Raw genomic sequence first — 16,801 nt, forward strand, 5'->3', positions numbered from 1 at the left:
GCCCGAGATTCGATCGTCGGTATCCCTATACCTTGTTCAATCTCGTTACCGGCAAGTCTCTTTACTCGTTCCGTAACTCACATCATCCCGTGATCAACTCCTTGGTCACATTGTGCACATTATGATGATGTCCTACCGAGTGGGCCCAGAGATACCTCTCCGTTTACACGGAGTGACAAATCCCAGTCTCGATTCGTGCCAACCCAACAGACACTTTCGGAGATACCTGTAGTGCACCTTTATAGCCACCCAGTTACGTTGTGACGTTTGGTACACCCAAAGCATTCCTACGGTATCCGGGAGTTGCACAATCTCATGGTCTAAGGAAATGATACTTGACATTAGAAAAGCTCTGAGCAAACGAACTACACGATCTTGTGCTAGGCTTAGGATTGGGTCTTGTCCATCACATCATTCTCCTAATGATGTGATCCCGTTATCAACGACATCCAATGTCCATGGTCAGGAAACCGTAACCATCTATTGATCAACGAGCTAGTCAACTAGAGGCTTACTAGGGACATGGTGTTGTCTATGTATCCACACATGTATCTGAGTTTCCTATCAATACAATTCTAGCATGGATAATAAACGATTATCATGAACAAGGAAATATAATAATAACCTATTTATTATTGCCTCTAGGGCATATTTCCAACAGTCTCCCACTTGCACTAGAGTCAATAATCTAGTCCACATCACCATGTGATTAACACTCATAGGTCACATCACCATGTGACCAACATCCAAAGAGTTTACTAGAGTCAACAATCTAGTTCACATCACTATGTGATTAACACTCAATGAGTTCTGGTTTGATCATGTTATGCTTGTGAGAGAGGTTATTAGTCAACGGGTCTGAACCTTTCAGATCCGTGTGTGCTTTACGAATATCTATGTCATCTTGTGGATGCTACCACGCGCTATTTGGAGCCATTTCAAATAACTGCTCTACTATACGAATCCGGTTTACTACTCAGAGTCATCCGGATTAGTGTCAAAGTTCGCATCGACGTAACCCTTTACGACGAACTCCTTTTCACCTCCATAATCGAGAAAATTCCTTAGTCCACTAGATACTAAGGATAAGTTCGACCGCTGTCATGTGATCCATTCCCGGATCACTATTGTACCCCTTGACCAACTCATGGCAAGGCACACTTCATGTGCGGTACACAGCATAGCATACTGTAGAGCCTACGTCTGAAGCATAGGGGACGACCTTCGTCCTTTCTCTCTCTTCTGCTGTGGTCAGGTCTTGAGTCTTACTCAATACTCACACCTTGTAACACAGCCAAGAACTCCTTCTTTGCTGATCTATTTTGAACTCTTTCAAAATCATGTCAAGGTGTGCGTTCTTTGAAAGTATCATCGGGCGTCTTGATCTATCTCTATAGATCTTGATGCCCAATATGTAAGCAGCTTTATCCAGGTCTTCCTTTGAAAAACTCCTTTCAAACAACCCTTTATGCTTTCCAGAAATTTTACATCATTTCGGATCAACAATATGTCATTCACATATACTTATCAGAAATGTTGTAGCGCTCCCACTCACTTTATTGTAAATACAAGTTTCTAACAAACTTTGTATAAACCCAAAAACTTTGATCACTCCATCAAAGCGTATATTCTGACTCCGAGATGCTTGCTCTAATCCATGGAAGGATCGCTGGAGCTAGCATACCTTTTAGCATCCTTAGGATCGACAAAACCTTTCTGATTGTATCACATACAACCTTTCCTTACGAAAACTGGTAAGGAAACTTGTTTTGACATCCATCTGCCAGATTTCATAAATGCAGCTAATGCTAACATGATTCCGACGGACTTAAGCATCGCTACGGATGAGAAAATCTCATCGTAGTCAACTCCTTGAACTTGTGGAAATACTCTTTGCCACAAGTCGAGCTTCATAGACGGTAACATTACCGTCCACGTCCGTCTTCTTCTCAAAGATCCATTTATCTCGGATTTCATGGCTTCTAACCATTTGTCGGAATATGGGCCCACCATCGCTTCTCCATAGCTCGTAGGTTCAGTATTGTCCAACAACATGATATCTCAGACAGGATCACGTACCACTCTGAAGTAGCACGCATCCTCGTCGTCCTACGAGGTTTGGTAGTGACTTGATCCGAAGTTTCATGATCACTATCATAAGCTTCCACTTCAATTGGTGTAGGTGCCACAGGAACAACTTCCTGTGCCCTGCTACACACTAGTTGAAGTGACGGTTCAATAACCTTATCAAGTCTCCACCATCCTCCCACTCAATTCTTTCGAGAGAAACTTTTCCTCGAGAAAGGACTCGTTTCTAGAAGCAATTACTTTTGCTTCCAGATCTGAAATAGGAGGTATACCCAACTGTTTTGGGTATTCTATGAAGATGCATTTATCCGCTTTGGGTTCGAGCTTATCAGCCTGAAACTTTTTCACATAAGCATCGCAGCCCCAAACTTTTAAGAAACGACAACTTAGGTTTCTCTAAACGGTGTCGTCTCAACGGAATTGCGTGGTGCCCCTTTTAAAGTGAATGCGGTTATCTCTAATGCCTAACCCATAAACGATAGTGGTAATTCGATAAGAGACATCATGGTATGCACCATATCCAATAGGGTGCAGTTATGATGTTCGGACACACCATCACACTATGGTGTTCCAGGCGGTATTAATTGTGAAACACTTTCCACAATGTCTTAATTGTGTGCCAAACTCGTAACTCAGATACTCATCTCTATGATCATATCACAGACATTTTATCCTCTTGTCACGACGATCTTCAACTTCACTCTGAAATTACTTGAACCTTTCAATAATTCAGACTTGTGTTTCATCAAGTAAATACACCCAGCATCTACTCAAATCATCTGTGAAGTAAGAACATAACGATATCCACTGCATGCCTCAGCACTCATTGGACTGCATACATCAAATGTATTACTTCCAACAAGTTGCTCTCTTGTTCCATCTTACTGAAAACGAGGCCTTTCAGTCATCTTGCTCATGTGGTATGATTTGCATGTCTCAAGTGATTCAAAATCAAGTGAGTCCAAACGATCCATCTGCATGGAGTTTCTTCATGCATATATACCAATAGACATGGTTCGCATGTCTCAATCTTTTCAAAAACGAGTGAGTCCAAAGATCCATCTACATGGAGCTTCTTCATGCGTTCTATACCAATATGACTCAAATGGCAGTGCCACAAGTATGTGGTACTATCATTACTATTTATATCTTTTGGCACGAACATGTGTATCACTACGATCGAGATTCATTTTAGGTGCAAGACCATTGAAGGTATTATTCAAATAAACAGAGTAACCATTATTCTCCTTAAATGAATAACCGTATTGCGATAAACATAATCCAATCATGCTCAACGCAAACACCAAATCTCGATGGTAGAGGGAGCATGCGATGCTTGATCACATCAACCTTGGAAACACTTCCAACACATATCGTCATCTCACCTTTAGCTAGTCTCCGTTTATTCCGCAGCTTTTATTTCGAGTTACTAACACTTAGCAACCGAACCGGTATCTAATACCCTGGTGCTGCTAGGAGTACTAGTAAAGTACACATTCATATAACGTATATCCAATATACTTCTGTCGACCTTGCCTGCCTTCTCATCTACCAAGTATCTAGGGTAGTACTGCTTCAGTGACCGTTCCCCTCATTACAGAAGCACTTAGTCTCGGGTTTGGGTTCAACCTTGGGATTCTTCACTAGAGCAGCAAATGATTTGCTGTTTCATGAAGTATCCCTTTTGCCCTTGCCCTTCTAGAAACTAGTGGTTTTACTAACCATCAACAATTGATGCTCCTTCTTGATTTCTACTTTCGCGGTGTCAAACATCGCGAGTTGCTCAAGGATCATCATATCTATCCCTGATATGTTATAGTTCATCACGAAGCTCTAATAGCTTGGTGGCAGTGACTATGGAGAACCATCACTATCTCATCTGGAAGATTAACTCCCACTCGATTCAAGTGATTGTAGTACTCAGACAATCTGAGCACATGCTCAACGATTGAGCTTTTCTCCCTTAGTTTGCAGGCTTAAGAAACTTGTCAGAGGTCTCATACCTCTTGACGTGGGCACTAGTCCGAAATCCCAATTTCAGTCTTCGGAACATCTCATATGTTCTGCGACGTTTCAAAAACCGTCTTTGGTGCCACAATTCTAAACCGTTAGCATTACTCACTGAACTATCACGTAGTCATCAAAACGTGTATGTCAGATGTTTCGCAACATCTACAGACGACGCTGAGGTTCAGCACACCGAGCGGTGCATTAAGGACATAAGCCTTCTGTGCAGCAATGAGGACAATCCTCAGTTTACGGACCCAGTCCGCATAATTGCTACTACCAACTTTCAACTAAATTTTCTCTAGGAACATATCTTAAACAGTAGAACTAAAGCGCAAGCTATGACATAATTTGCAAAGACCTTTTGACTATGTTCATGATAATTAAGTTCATCTGATTAATGAACTCCCACTCAGATAGACATCCCTCTAGTCATCTAAGTGATACATGATCCGAGTCAAACTAGGCCGTGTCCGATCATCACGTGAGACGGACTAGTCATCATCGGTGAACATCTCCATGTTGATCGTATCTGCTATACGACTCATGTTCGATCTTTCGATCTCTTGTGTTCCGAGGCCATGTCTGTACATGCTAGGCTCGTCAAGTCAACCTAAGTGTTTCGCACGTGTTCCGAGGCCATGTCTGTACATGCTAGGCTCGTCAACACCCGTTGTATTCGAACGTTAGAATCTATCACACCCGATCATCACGTGGTGCTTCGAAACAACGAACCTTCGCAACGGTGCACAGTTAGGGGGAATACGTCTCTTGAAATTTTAGTGAGGGATCATCTTACTTACTACCGTCGTTCTAAGCAAATAAGATGCATAACATGATAAACATCACATGCAATCAAATAGTGACATGATATGGCCAATATCATTTTGCTCCTTTGATCTCCATCTTCGGGGCACCATGATCATCTTTGTCACCGGCATGACACCATGATCTCCATCATTGTGTCTTCATGAAGTTGTCACGCCAACGATTACTTCTACTTCTATGGCTAACGCGCTTAGCAATAAAGTAAAGTAATTTACATGGCGTTATTCAATGACACGCAGGTCATACAAAAAATAAAGACAACTCCTATGGCTCCTGCCGGTTGTCATACTCATCGACATGCAAGTCGTGATTCCTATTACAAGAATATGATCAATCTCATACATCACATATATCATTCATCACATCTTCTGGCCATATCACATCACATAGCACATGCTGCAAAAACAAGTTAGACGTCCTCTAATTGTTGTTGCAAGTTTTTACGTGGCTTGTATAGGTTTCTAGCAAGAACGTTTCTTACCTACGTAAAACCACAACGTGATATGCCAATTTCTATTTACCCTTCATAAGGACCCTTTTCATCGAATCCGTTCCGACTAAAGTGGGAGAGACAGACACCCGCTAGCCACCTTATGCAACTAGTGCATGTCAGTCGGTGGAACCTGTCTCACGTAAGCGTACGTGTAAGGTCGGTCCGGGCCGCTTCATCCCACAATGCCGCCGAAACAAGATAAGACTAGTAGCGGCAAGAAGAATTGGCAAAATCGACGCCCACAACTACTTTGTGTTCTACTCGTGCATAGAAACTACGCATAGACCTAGCTCATGATGCCACTGTTGGGGAACGTAGCAGAAATTCAAAATTTTCTACGCATCACCAAGATCAATCTATGGAGTACTCTAGCAACGAGGGGAAGGGGAGTGGATCTACATACCCTTGTAGATCGCGATGCGGAAGCGTTGCAAGAACGCGGATGAAGGAGTCGTACTCGTTGCGATTCAGATCGCGGTTGATTCCGATCTAAGCACCGAAGAACGGTGCCTCCGCATTCAACACACGTACAGCCCGGTGACGTCGCCCACGCCTTGATCCAGCAAGGTGAGAGGGAGAGGTTGGGGAAGACTCCATCCAGCAGCAGCACGACGGCGTGGTGGTGATGGAGGAGCGTGGCAATCCCGCAAGGCTTCGCCAAGCACCGCGGGAGAGGAGGAGGAGGGAGAGGGGTAGGGCTGCGCCGGAAGAGAGACGTTCTCATGTCTTGGGCAGCCCCAAAACCCCAATATATATAGGGGAGGGGAAGGGCTGCGCCCCTATCTAGGGTCCCCCCCCCAAGGGGTGCGGCCAGCCCTAGATGGTGCTTGGGGGGGGCGGCCAAAGGGGGGAAGAGAGGGGGCGCCCCACTAGATGGGCCTTAGGCCCATCTGAGCCTAGGGTTTCCCCCTTCCCCCCTTTCCTGCGCCCTGGGCCTCTTGTGGGGGGGCGCACCAGCCCACCTGGGGCTGGTCCCCTCCCACACTTGGCCCATGCAGCCCTCTGGGGCCGGTGGCCCCACTTGGTGGACCCCCGGGACCCTCCCGGTGGTCCCGGTACATTACCGATATCACCCGAAACTTTTCCGGTGACCAAAACAGGACTTCCCATATATAAATCTTCACCTCCGGACCATTCCGGAACTCCTCTTGACGTCCGGGATCTCATCCGGGACTCCGAAAAACATTCGGTAACCACGTATATCTATTCCCTATAACCCTAGCGTCATCGAACCTTAAGTGTGTAGACCCTACGGGTTCGGGAACCATGCAGACATGACCGAGACGTTCTCCGGTCAATAACCAACAGCGGGATCTGGATACCCATGTTGGCTCCCACATGTTCCACGATGATCTCATCGGATGAACCACGATGTCGGGGATTCAATCAATCCCGTATACAATTCCCTTTGTCTACCGGTATGTTACTTGCCCGAGATTCGATCGTCGGTATCCCTATACCTTGTTCAATCTCGTTACCGGCAAGTCTCTTTACTCGTTCCGTAACTCACATCATCCCGTGATCAACTCCTTGGTCACATTGTGCACATTATGATGATGTCCTACCGAGTGGGCCCAGAGATACCTCTCCGTTTACACGGAGTGACAAATCCCAGTCTCGATTCGTGCCAACCCAACAGACACTTTCGGAGATACCTGTAGTGCACCTTTATAGCCACCCAGTTACGTTGTGACGTTTGGTACACCCAAAGCATTCCTACGGTATCCGGGAGTTGCACAATCTCATGGTCTAAGGAAATGATACTTGACATTAGAAAAGCTCTGAGCAAACGAACTACACGATCTTGTGCTAGGCTTAGGATTGGGTCTTGTCCATCACATCATTCTCCTAATGATGTGATCCCGTTATCAACGACATCCAATGTCCATGGTCAGGAAGCCGTAACCATCTATTGATCAACGAGCTAGTCAACTAGAGGCTTACTAGGGACATGGTGTTGTCTATGTATCCACACATGTATCTGAGTTTCCTATCAATACAATTCTAGCATGGATAATAAACGATTATCATGAACAAGGAAATATAATAATAACCTATTTATTATTGCCTCTAGGGCATATTTCCAACAGAAAGCCCTTCACACTTCGATCCATATTGAATCTTTTGATCGATCAAGCAGCGTTGCAAAGGTAAAAGTACAAAAATAATTAAATATATTAACAATGACGGCATAAAAAATTCGACATGACCTTTGCTAAAAAAGGGACATATTAAGTGCCTGAAATTTGACGAAACGGAAATGAATCAACGTTTTGCCAAAACATTGGCAACTCTCTAGACATTTTGCGTGCAAAATGAAACAAACCACGAGACAATAATTCACGAGCAATGCAATTTCTATAGGTAGCAACTAATTTGACCCACACATCCATCACATATCCATCCATATGCACATGCATCATATATATGTACATAAATTAACGAGACGTTCGGTCTATTTTACCTCATCAAAGGTGCAGGAGAGGGGCCGGCCGCCCGTACCTAAGTTGGAGGCGCCATTAATGGAGTGTGGTGGAAATTTGCATGCAAGTGTGTGTGTTTGAGTGGGTGGAGAAGAAAACTAGCTTAGTGAGTGATAGTGTGAAGGCTAGCAAGCTTAATTAAGGCATCACCTAGCTAGATCTAACTACCTACTTAAGAAATCCTAAGAAAGAATTTGGTCTTTTTCTCAAGAAGAAGAGAAGAGAGAGAGGAGCGGAAGAGGGAAAGAGGGACGAAGAAGAAGCAAAATATCTAAATGGATGCAGCTTCGACGTAATTACTGGCGTGCGAAAAAATAGGGAACATCATTACAATTATATGTATCCCTGACGTTCGGATACTACTCACGCCAATGTTATGCTAGGTCAAAAATGGACCGCCCAAGGCGGACCCGCAAAATATACTGCTGTCGTAACTTACTCCACGACGCCATAGCTATTGTGGTTAGTGCTGTCGTAGGGCACTTTTGCCTCGCTGGCACTAAGTTAGGCCAGGTCGGAATGTTGGGACCCACATACGGTGTCGTTCCCTAGGATTCCTACCCAGCAATAACAAAATATCTATGGCTTACGAAATTGGCCGACGCCAACACTATCTGATAATAATAGTGCTGGCGTTGATGAAAAACGACGTGCTACTAACGAAAGTTATGGCTAGCCGTCTTTCCGCTAGTGATGGCAGGATATTGTCTCTAGGGCCATGACCTTTCAGAGAAGTGATGCTTCGGACTCCATTGTTTAGTCGCTGACTAACAATGGGGACTTTACTGTTAAGTCAGTTTATAAGTGTCTAGAGAGAGGGTTGGCTGGTCCAAAGTATAAGTGGGTTTGGAAAGCCAATATCCCTTTAAAAATCAAAAACTTTATGTGGCAACTTTTTTAGAATGCTGTCCCTACACGTGATATCTTGCGCAAAGGTAATTGGGGAGGAAATCCTTCTTATTCCTTTCGAAACTGTTGTGTGCACGACACTGCCTGCACGACAGCGGGACGATGCCCGATCCAGCCGTCGACTGAACTCTACTGATACGCATAGACGGACTGATATATGCTATCGTTCACACGTCGTCCGTATATCATCGTGTGCATAGCAGCGCTCTATTCCTTTTGTTGCAATGTGGAGGCTGCTAATCATTTAATTTGTTCTTTGGCTGTACACTTGCTAGACCTGTTTGGGTTTTTTTTGGGCTTGCAATGGGTGCTCCTTGTGGCCCCAGATTTCATTGGCAAAGTTGACCATGGTTGTACTGTTACTTGCCTGAGGGCAAGAGGTTTTATATAATGATCATTTCTGCTATTTGTTGGAGGATCAGCTGCACTAGAAACAAAGTCATTTCTGATGGACACATTGTTTGCTCCCCATTGGAAGCTGTTTTCACTGCATGTTCTTTTTTGACTTGTTGGACAGGATTGCTGAAACTGAAAGATAGAACTACATTCAAGGCTGGTGTACAGAAGGTGGCTCAGATGGCTGCTTCCTTGACGAATAGGTCTCCTTCTCGCGGTAGGTTCTTAATTGCAGATGGCATTGGGGCTGTGCAGCGTTGAGAGGTGAGAAGCCTCTTCTAGTTTAATGGTAGCTTCTGGTGTTTTGCTAAGCTCTCACAGATGTTGGATGCCTACTAAGATTGGTTTCAAGTAAGGTCAATGGCCGCCTGGTACTTTTCTTTGTTCACTAATTGTCATTGAGTGGTGTTAGCAGGTTTTTGCCCCATGGTGGATGCCTCAAGTTTGAGCATCTACAGCGGGTTTCCTGTTAACAAACCAACTCGCGTGTCCCTTTCCCGCACCCTTCTCGTTTGGTATAGCAGTTCGGATGGAATCTATTGTGCTGGTTATTTTCGTTATGAAAGTAATGGAAAGGGGTGTGAGCCCGGTTCAAAAAAAAACATGCATATTTTTTTAGCCGAAAATACATGCATATTATTAGCACTACTGTGTGCCGCCACGGGCGTTAGGTTGTGCACCCGTCGAATAAGTAATTTTACCGGTTCCGGTAGCTGCTGGCGGGAAATCCACCATCTTTCACTGCTTCTAGATTGATGCTGGTGGACCCCATGAGATTTCTTTTCCCCCACCACTTCCAGGATACAAGTGTTCTAGAGATGCAATACAAGATGGACCCCAGAATAGATAATATCAACCTGCAGTTAAAAAAAAGATCCACGCAAAAAAAGTAAAAAAAAAAGATAATATCAACCCCACGCTGTTGTCTACTCCCTCCGTTCCCAAATATAAGTCTTTCTAGAGATTTCAACAAGTAACTACATACGGACCAAAATGAATGAATCTACCATTTAAAATATGTCTATATGTATTCGTATGTTGTAGTTTATTTGAAATGTCTAAAAAGACTTATATTTATATTTAGGAACGGAGGGAGTATTTCCCACATCGAGCTCTCTTCCTCTCTCTCTCTCGTGAGTTGCACACCGGTCGCCGCCGCCACAAGGTCTAGCTTCTCCACCAACTTCCGGCAGTGGATCCGGCTTCTGCGGCCGTCACCTACCACGGGGGACACACCCAAGACCGGCAGCGGCGCCGGCGCGGCTGTACCACCAGGCCGGTGAGGAGCGACGCCAAATCACGCCGGCGGGTCACCGCGCACGGGCGTCGCTGGATCCGGCGACTCCAAATCTGACCGCCACCGGATCTGGTGAGTAATGAAGCCCATCTCCCCTAATCTCTCTCCATCTGTACTTGACGATTTCGATTTTATTTTGAATGATTTGGACATCCCTTGCTCCTTCACCTGATGGCCGGCCTACCCTGCTCCTTCATTTTCAGATGTTTGTATGTTTGTGACAGAGAGCATCGGTTATTGTTGTGGAATGTGTGTGAAATACATTGAAACATGATTTGAACGGCATGATTTATGAATCGTAGAATCCAGCGAAAACAATTTATAAAATTGAGAAGTTGATGAGTGAATCGATTTTTTTTTGTTATTTGGTTTTGTGATCTTAAATTCTACAGTACAAAACAGTGTGCACATATGTCAAATTGATAGTCTGCGTTCTTTGAAACGACACTGGAATCGTGGTATGTAAATTGGAATAACTGAAATGACATTGTTCAAAATTAGAATTGTTTATTCAACTCTTTTGAAATAGCAAATTAGAATTGGAATAACTGAAATGACATTGTTCAAAAATATCACTGTGATTTTTTTTTGAAATAGCAAATTAGAATTGGAATAACTGAATTGGAATAGCGAATTGTTTATTCAACTCTTTTGAAATAGCAAGTTTCAGTCTTTTATAGAAAATATCACTGTGATTTTTTTTAAAGGATTGAATGTACTTTTTGAAGGATAGAAACTCCGCCTTCTACATCCCAAGCTACCGATCCAAGAATAAACCATGGAGCGGAGGGTGTCAATAGTAGTTGCATCTATGTTCATGTTAGCACTCGTCTTCTGTCATGGTAAGTAAAAACACATATTACGAAAGCTTTACTTCAAATATATATATCGTGTCTTAATGCGTTTCTCTGGATACAGGTACGGATGCTAAGTGTAAGCAACAAACCTACAAACTTCCTGTTCCTTGTAATCATGACAGTTGTGATCCCTTTTGCACACAACATAAGTACGAATCTGGGACATGTGGTTTTACTGGCGATCCTGATGAAATTCTTTGCTACTGCATTACCTGCGATGAGAAGACTTTAGTTGATCAAATGGCACCGCGAATCCAAGGGGACACAAATGGCGCATGAACATGCAGTTCATGATGTAGTGAAAGATTAGTGCTCTGAGTGTGATTGTCGTATTTAGTATGAAAATATATTGGTGGTGACTGATAAAGGCATTGGTATTTAGTATTTAGTATTTAGTCCCTCTGTAATCTAAACGCTCTTATATTTCTTCAGTATTTAGTATGAAACCCTAGCACTAGCATCACACTCATGTCGTCCTACGTTTGTCCCACTGTGACGCCCGGGTAATTAAGCTACAGTGAACCTCTGCTAATGATGCCACGTGACCTTGGTTATTGTGGCTAATCTCGCGTTAGTTCGAAACCGATTCAAATTAAATTCAAAATCAAGCAAACAATAAAAAAATTCAAATATTAAAACTAAAATGTTCGGTTTGTGCCAAATAATGCATAGGTAATTATGGTGAAGAAACCAAATTTTTATAAAGTGTTTAAGTGCTAAAAAATGATTAAAACAGTGGCTTGAGCGATTATATAAATGCCTTTTATAATTTCTAAAATATCAAACTAAATTATTTGAGTACCAAACTTTTTGTGGCGGAGGTATATTTACTTATACTAATTTAGAAACTAGTTTTGTATTTTATTTTAACAAAATAATTTGAAGTTAAAAATAAATAGAATTTTTTTGAAAGAATAAAAGAAAACAAAATGAAAAGTAAAAAGAAAAGGCCAGGCTGCACTGTGCACTTGGCCCAGCCGCGCAACACTGCAGCCCAGCCCAACTCCCCCTCCCTCCTCATCCTCCTGTTCATAGGAGGCACCATGGACGCCCCTGCGTCGTCCATGGCGCGGAGGCCGCGCCGTGTCGGCCATCCCGCGCCTCTCTGCCATTACCCCCGCGTGGATAAGACCCCCACACCCCTCCTGGAACCCTAGCCTCCCCAATTCCCCCTCGCCTCGATCTCTTCTTCCTCGCGCAAGCCGAGTGAGTCCATCATCATGGCCCCGTCGCCTAACACCAAGCCCTCGCCTCGCCGACATGTCCAGGAGATCCGCCGTCGTCCTCTTCGTCTTCCTCGCCCACGAGCTCAAGCCCGGAGCCACTGCAGCGGCCGAATCGACACCATCTTCTTCCTCGGTCGTTGCCGCAGTTCTTCGTCAATCCGTCGCCTCTGCAGCTCCTAAGCCACCAACGGGCCTCCATGTGCCTCCGTGGTGAGCTCCTCATCACTTCCCCTCTTGCCGCGTCTCGATTCCGTGCATACTGTTGCTGCTGCCATGGCCGCCGGAGCTCAGCGCCGCTGCTGTTGTGCTCCTTTCGCCCAGCCAAGTGCGCCGCCCCGCTAGTGGCCTCGCGTAGATGTTGCCCGTGCCCTTGGCGAGCCAGCTGTGTGCCTGTGGCTTCGATCTACATCGAGCCCAGATCTCTGCGTGCACCGCTCGCCCCTCCGCTCATGCCCACCCGTGGCCGCACCCGACCTCGAGCGCGCGGCAGGTCCTGCCCATCCCTACGCCCACACGCGCGTACCCTCAGCCACCTGCTGCTGCGTTCCCGTCGCTGCTTGCTGCTGCACTACCGCTGCTGCTGCCTTCGCTTGCTGCTGCCGCTGCTTCGTACTGCTCTTACTGCTGCTTTCTACCGCTTGCTGTTGCCCGTGCTCGGCCGCCTAATGCTCGCCTGCTGCCGCTGCTGCTGCGACCGGCCCACGGCCTTCTGCTCACGCTCGTCGTGCTATGCTTCGGGCATGGACGGCCATGCATTCGTGCACACAAGCATCCAACGCTCCTGCATATGCGTTGCGTGCTCTTGTGCATGCCTACAGCCAGCCAACACTTTGGTTTAGTACTAGGATTTGTTTAGTACTCCCGTATTAGGTAGACTTAGTTGGCCCAATGACATGTGGCCCCCTTTAGTTTATTTTAGTCTAGCTACTTCTGTTAGCACCTGTGACACTTACATGTGGGTCAGCATTGACTGGTCAACTGTTGTTGACCCAGCTGACTGGACCACCCCTAGCCCCACTGTCATACAAATAGGCCAGGGTAGCACTGGGTGACAAAAGTATTTTCTGTTTTATTTCGAATTAAATTAATTCCAGAAATTCAGGAAAATCAATAAAGCTTCGAAAATTAATATAAAATAAACCGTATCTCGGATGAAAAAGTTTTATATATGAAAGTTGCTCAGAACGACGAGACGAATCCGACTACGCAGCCCGTTCGTCCGCCACACAGCCCTACATATCGAACACGCAACTTTCCCCCTCAGGTTCATCTATCCGAAAACGCGAAATACCGGGAATACTTTCCCGGATATTTCCCCCTTTCGCCGGTATCACCTACTACCGCGTTAGGGCACACCTAGCACCGCTCATTGTCATGTCTTGCATCGTCATGCTTATGTTTGCATTATATTTATTGTTTCTCCCCCCTCTTCTCTCCGGTAGACTACGAGACCGACGCCACTGCTACCCAGTACGACTACGGAGTTGACGACCCCTCCTTGCCAGAGCAACCAGGCAAGCCCCCCCTTGATCACCAGATATCGCCTATTCTTCTCTATACTGCTTGCATTAGAGTAGTGTAGCATGCTACTGCTTTCGGTTAATCCTATTCTGCTGCATAGCCTGTCATTGTTGCTACAGTTGTTACCCTTACCTGCTATCCTACTGCTTAGTATAGGATGCTAGTGTTCCATCAGTGGCCCTACACTCTTGTCCGTCTGCCATGCTATACTACTGGGTCGTGATCACTTCGGGAGGTGATCACGGGTATATACTATATACTTATATACATGACACATGTGGTGACTAAAGTCGGGTCAGCTCGTTGAGTACCCGCAAGTGGTTCTGATGAGGGGGCTGAAAGGACAGGTGGCTCCATCCCGGTAGAGGTGGGCCTGGGTTCCTGACGGCCCCCGACTGTTACTTTGTGGCGGAGCGACAGGGCAGGTTGAGACCACCTAGGAGAGAGGTGGGCCTGGCCCTGGTCGGCGTTCGCGGATACTTAACACGCTTAACGAGATCTTGGTATTTGATCTGAGTCTGGCCATTTGGTCTATACGCACTAACCAACTACGCGGGAACAGTTATGGACACTCGGCGTCGTGGTATCAGCCGAAGCTCTTTTTGACGTCAGCGACTGAGTGGCGCGCGTCGCATTGGACCGTAAGCTCGCGCTTGTATTAAGGGGGCTAGGTCTGCTTCCGGCCGCGTACGCAACGTGCAGGTGTGCAATGGGCGATGGGCCCAGACCCCTGCGCGCATAGGATTTAGACCGGCGTGCTGACCTCTCTGTTGAGCCTAGGTGGGGCTGCGACGTGTTGATCTTCCGAGGCCGGGCATGACCCAGGAAAGTGTGTTCGGCCAAATGGGATCGAGCGTGTTGGGTTATGTGGTGCACCCCTGCAGGAAAGTTTATCTATTCGAATAGCCGTGATCTTCGGTAACAGGACGACTTGGAGTTGTACCTTGACCTTATGACAACTAGAACCGGATACTTAATAAAACACACCCTTCCAAATGCCAGATATAACCCGGTGATCGCTCTCTAACAGGGCGACGAGGAGGGGATCGCCGGGTAGGCTTATGCTATATGATGCTACTTGGTGAACTTACCATCTACTCTCTTCTACATGCTGCAAGATGGAGGTGGCCTGAAGCGTAATCTTCGACAAGATTAGCTATCCCCCTCTTATTCTGGCATTCTGCAGTTCGGTCCATCGATATGGCCCTTTACACATATACCCATGCATATGTAGTGTAGATCCTTGCTTGCGAGTACTTTGGATGAGTACTCACGGTTGCTTTTCTCCCTCTTTTCTCCTTTTTATACCTGGTTGTCGCAACCAGATGCTGGAGTCCAGGAGCTAGAGATCCCGAGGATGATTCTACATGGAGTTCGGCTTCGAGGAGTAGTTAGGAGGTCCCAGGCAGGAGGCCTTGCCTTTTCGATTGTTGCTACTTTTGTGCTAGCCTTGTTAAGGCAAATTTGTTTAACTTATGTCTGTACACAGATATTGTTGCTTCCGCTGACTCGTCTATGATCGAGTACTTGTATTCGAGCCCTCGAGGCCCCTGACTTGTATTATGGTGCTTATATGACTTATCTATGTTGTAGAGTTGTGTTGTGATATCTTCCCGTGAGTCCCTGATCTTGATCGTACACATTTGCGTGCATGATTAGTGTACGATTGAATCGGGGGCGTCATACCCACCCAGTGCCGTAAGAGGGCCCTCCGATGTTGCCCATGACGCTGTCGGCATGCCTCCACTGATTGTGCCGTAAGAGTATTTGCTTCTTTTTACTGCAGTATAAAATCATTTTTGCCATCTTCTAATGTGTCCACTGTTTTTTCTCAGTTATTCGGAGAGCACCACGTAAGTTCACGATTCATTGTCTAGAGGTAATTGTCAGAATCAGTTTCCAGAGTTTGCTTCCTCAGCGTGTAGTATTTGAAGTATAAAAAATATTGATTCTAATGATTACAATATGAACATTGATAAAATGATGATTCAATAATTTTTCGGATTTGCATCCTATGGAATTATCGTTTCTGTTGACTTATCCCTATTTATAATTTCGGATTATTATTTTTGGCACTCCAGTTTCAGAAATAAAGCACTAGCCAGTTATATGTGATGTTTCAAGCAGAACTGGAATTAGTCAAAAGCTGTCCGCAAACAATAACGCGCATGACATTGGCTTCATAGACATTCTCGACTGTATTTGACTTCGTTCAGAGGAAGATATTCAAAGAGCGAATTATTTGGAAAATTAAACCTTCAAATTTGTAAAAGTGAAGTTACTCAACTGCAGCTGTAGGCTAGCATGCTCTTTTTATTTTGAGGTGATTATTCTCTTTAAAAAGAGAGGTTGATTTGCTTTGGTGTATGGGACACTAAGATCCCTTTTGATTGATTTCTTATATGTCATTTTGATATCAACTTGTTTCATCCATTTGTGTTTTGTTTATACCATAAATCATTCTGCAGCCACACAAGATCATTCTGCATCCATCATAATCTGTTTGCCCAAAAAATAGCAAGGTACGTTCTCCCCATTCCTATTTTCCTCCAATTGATCCCTGATTTCTTACCATTTCATGTTTGTGATATTTCTACTTTATTTTGCCTAATGTTCTGAGCCTTAGATTTGGTGCTCAAGTACGACAGTTACTTCTCTTAAGGGTGTGTGCCTGTCTTTTTTGTGGTTTATAGCTG

At 45.0% G+C, this 16,801-nt stretch overlaps 2 long non-coding RNA genes across 3 annotated transcripts; both read left to right on the forward strand.

Moving 5' to 3' along the window:
• Positions 1 to 10,300: 10,300 nt before the first annotated feature.
• On the forward strand, positions 10,301 to 11,749 carry LOC123167802 (uncharacterized). Of its 2 annotated transcripts, none has more exons than XR_006484096.1 (3): positions 10,301 to 10,573; positions 11,230 to 11,343; positions 11,420 to 11,749. It is a non-coding gene; the product is annotated as an uncharacterized lncRNA (long non-coding RNA). The 2 variants fall into 2 exon arrangements; XR_006484097.1 differs by having other exon boundaries at positions 11,235 to 11,343.
• Positions 11,750 to 12,427: 678 nt separating this feature from the next.
• On the forward strand, positions 12,428 to 15,699 carry LOC123169776 (uncharacterized). Its single transcript, XR_006484948.1, has 2 exons — positions 12,428 to 12,794; positions 15,431 to 15,699. It is a non-coding gene; the product is annotated as an uncharacterized lncRNA (long non-coding RNA).
• The last annotated feature ends 1,102 nt before the right edge of the window (positions 15,700 to 16,801 follow it).

The sequence above is a fragment of the Triticum aestivum genome, chromosome 7D (genome assembly GCF_018294505.1).
Source record: "Triticum aestivum cultivar Chinese Spring chromosome 7D, IWGSC CS RefSeq v2.1, whole genome shotgun sequence".
In the NCBI taxonomy this organism is placed as follows: domain Eukaryota; kingdom Viridiplantae; phylum Streptophyta; class Magnoliopsida; order Poales; family Poaceae; genus Triticum; species Triticum aestivum.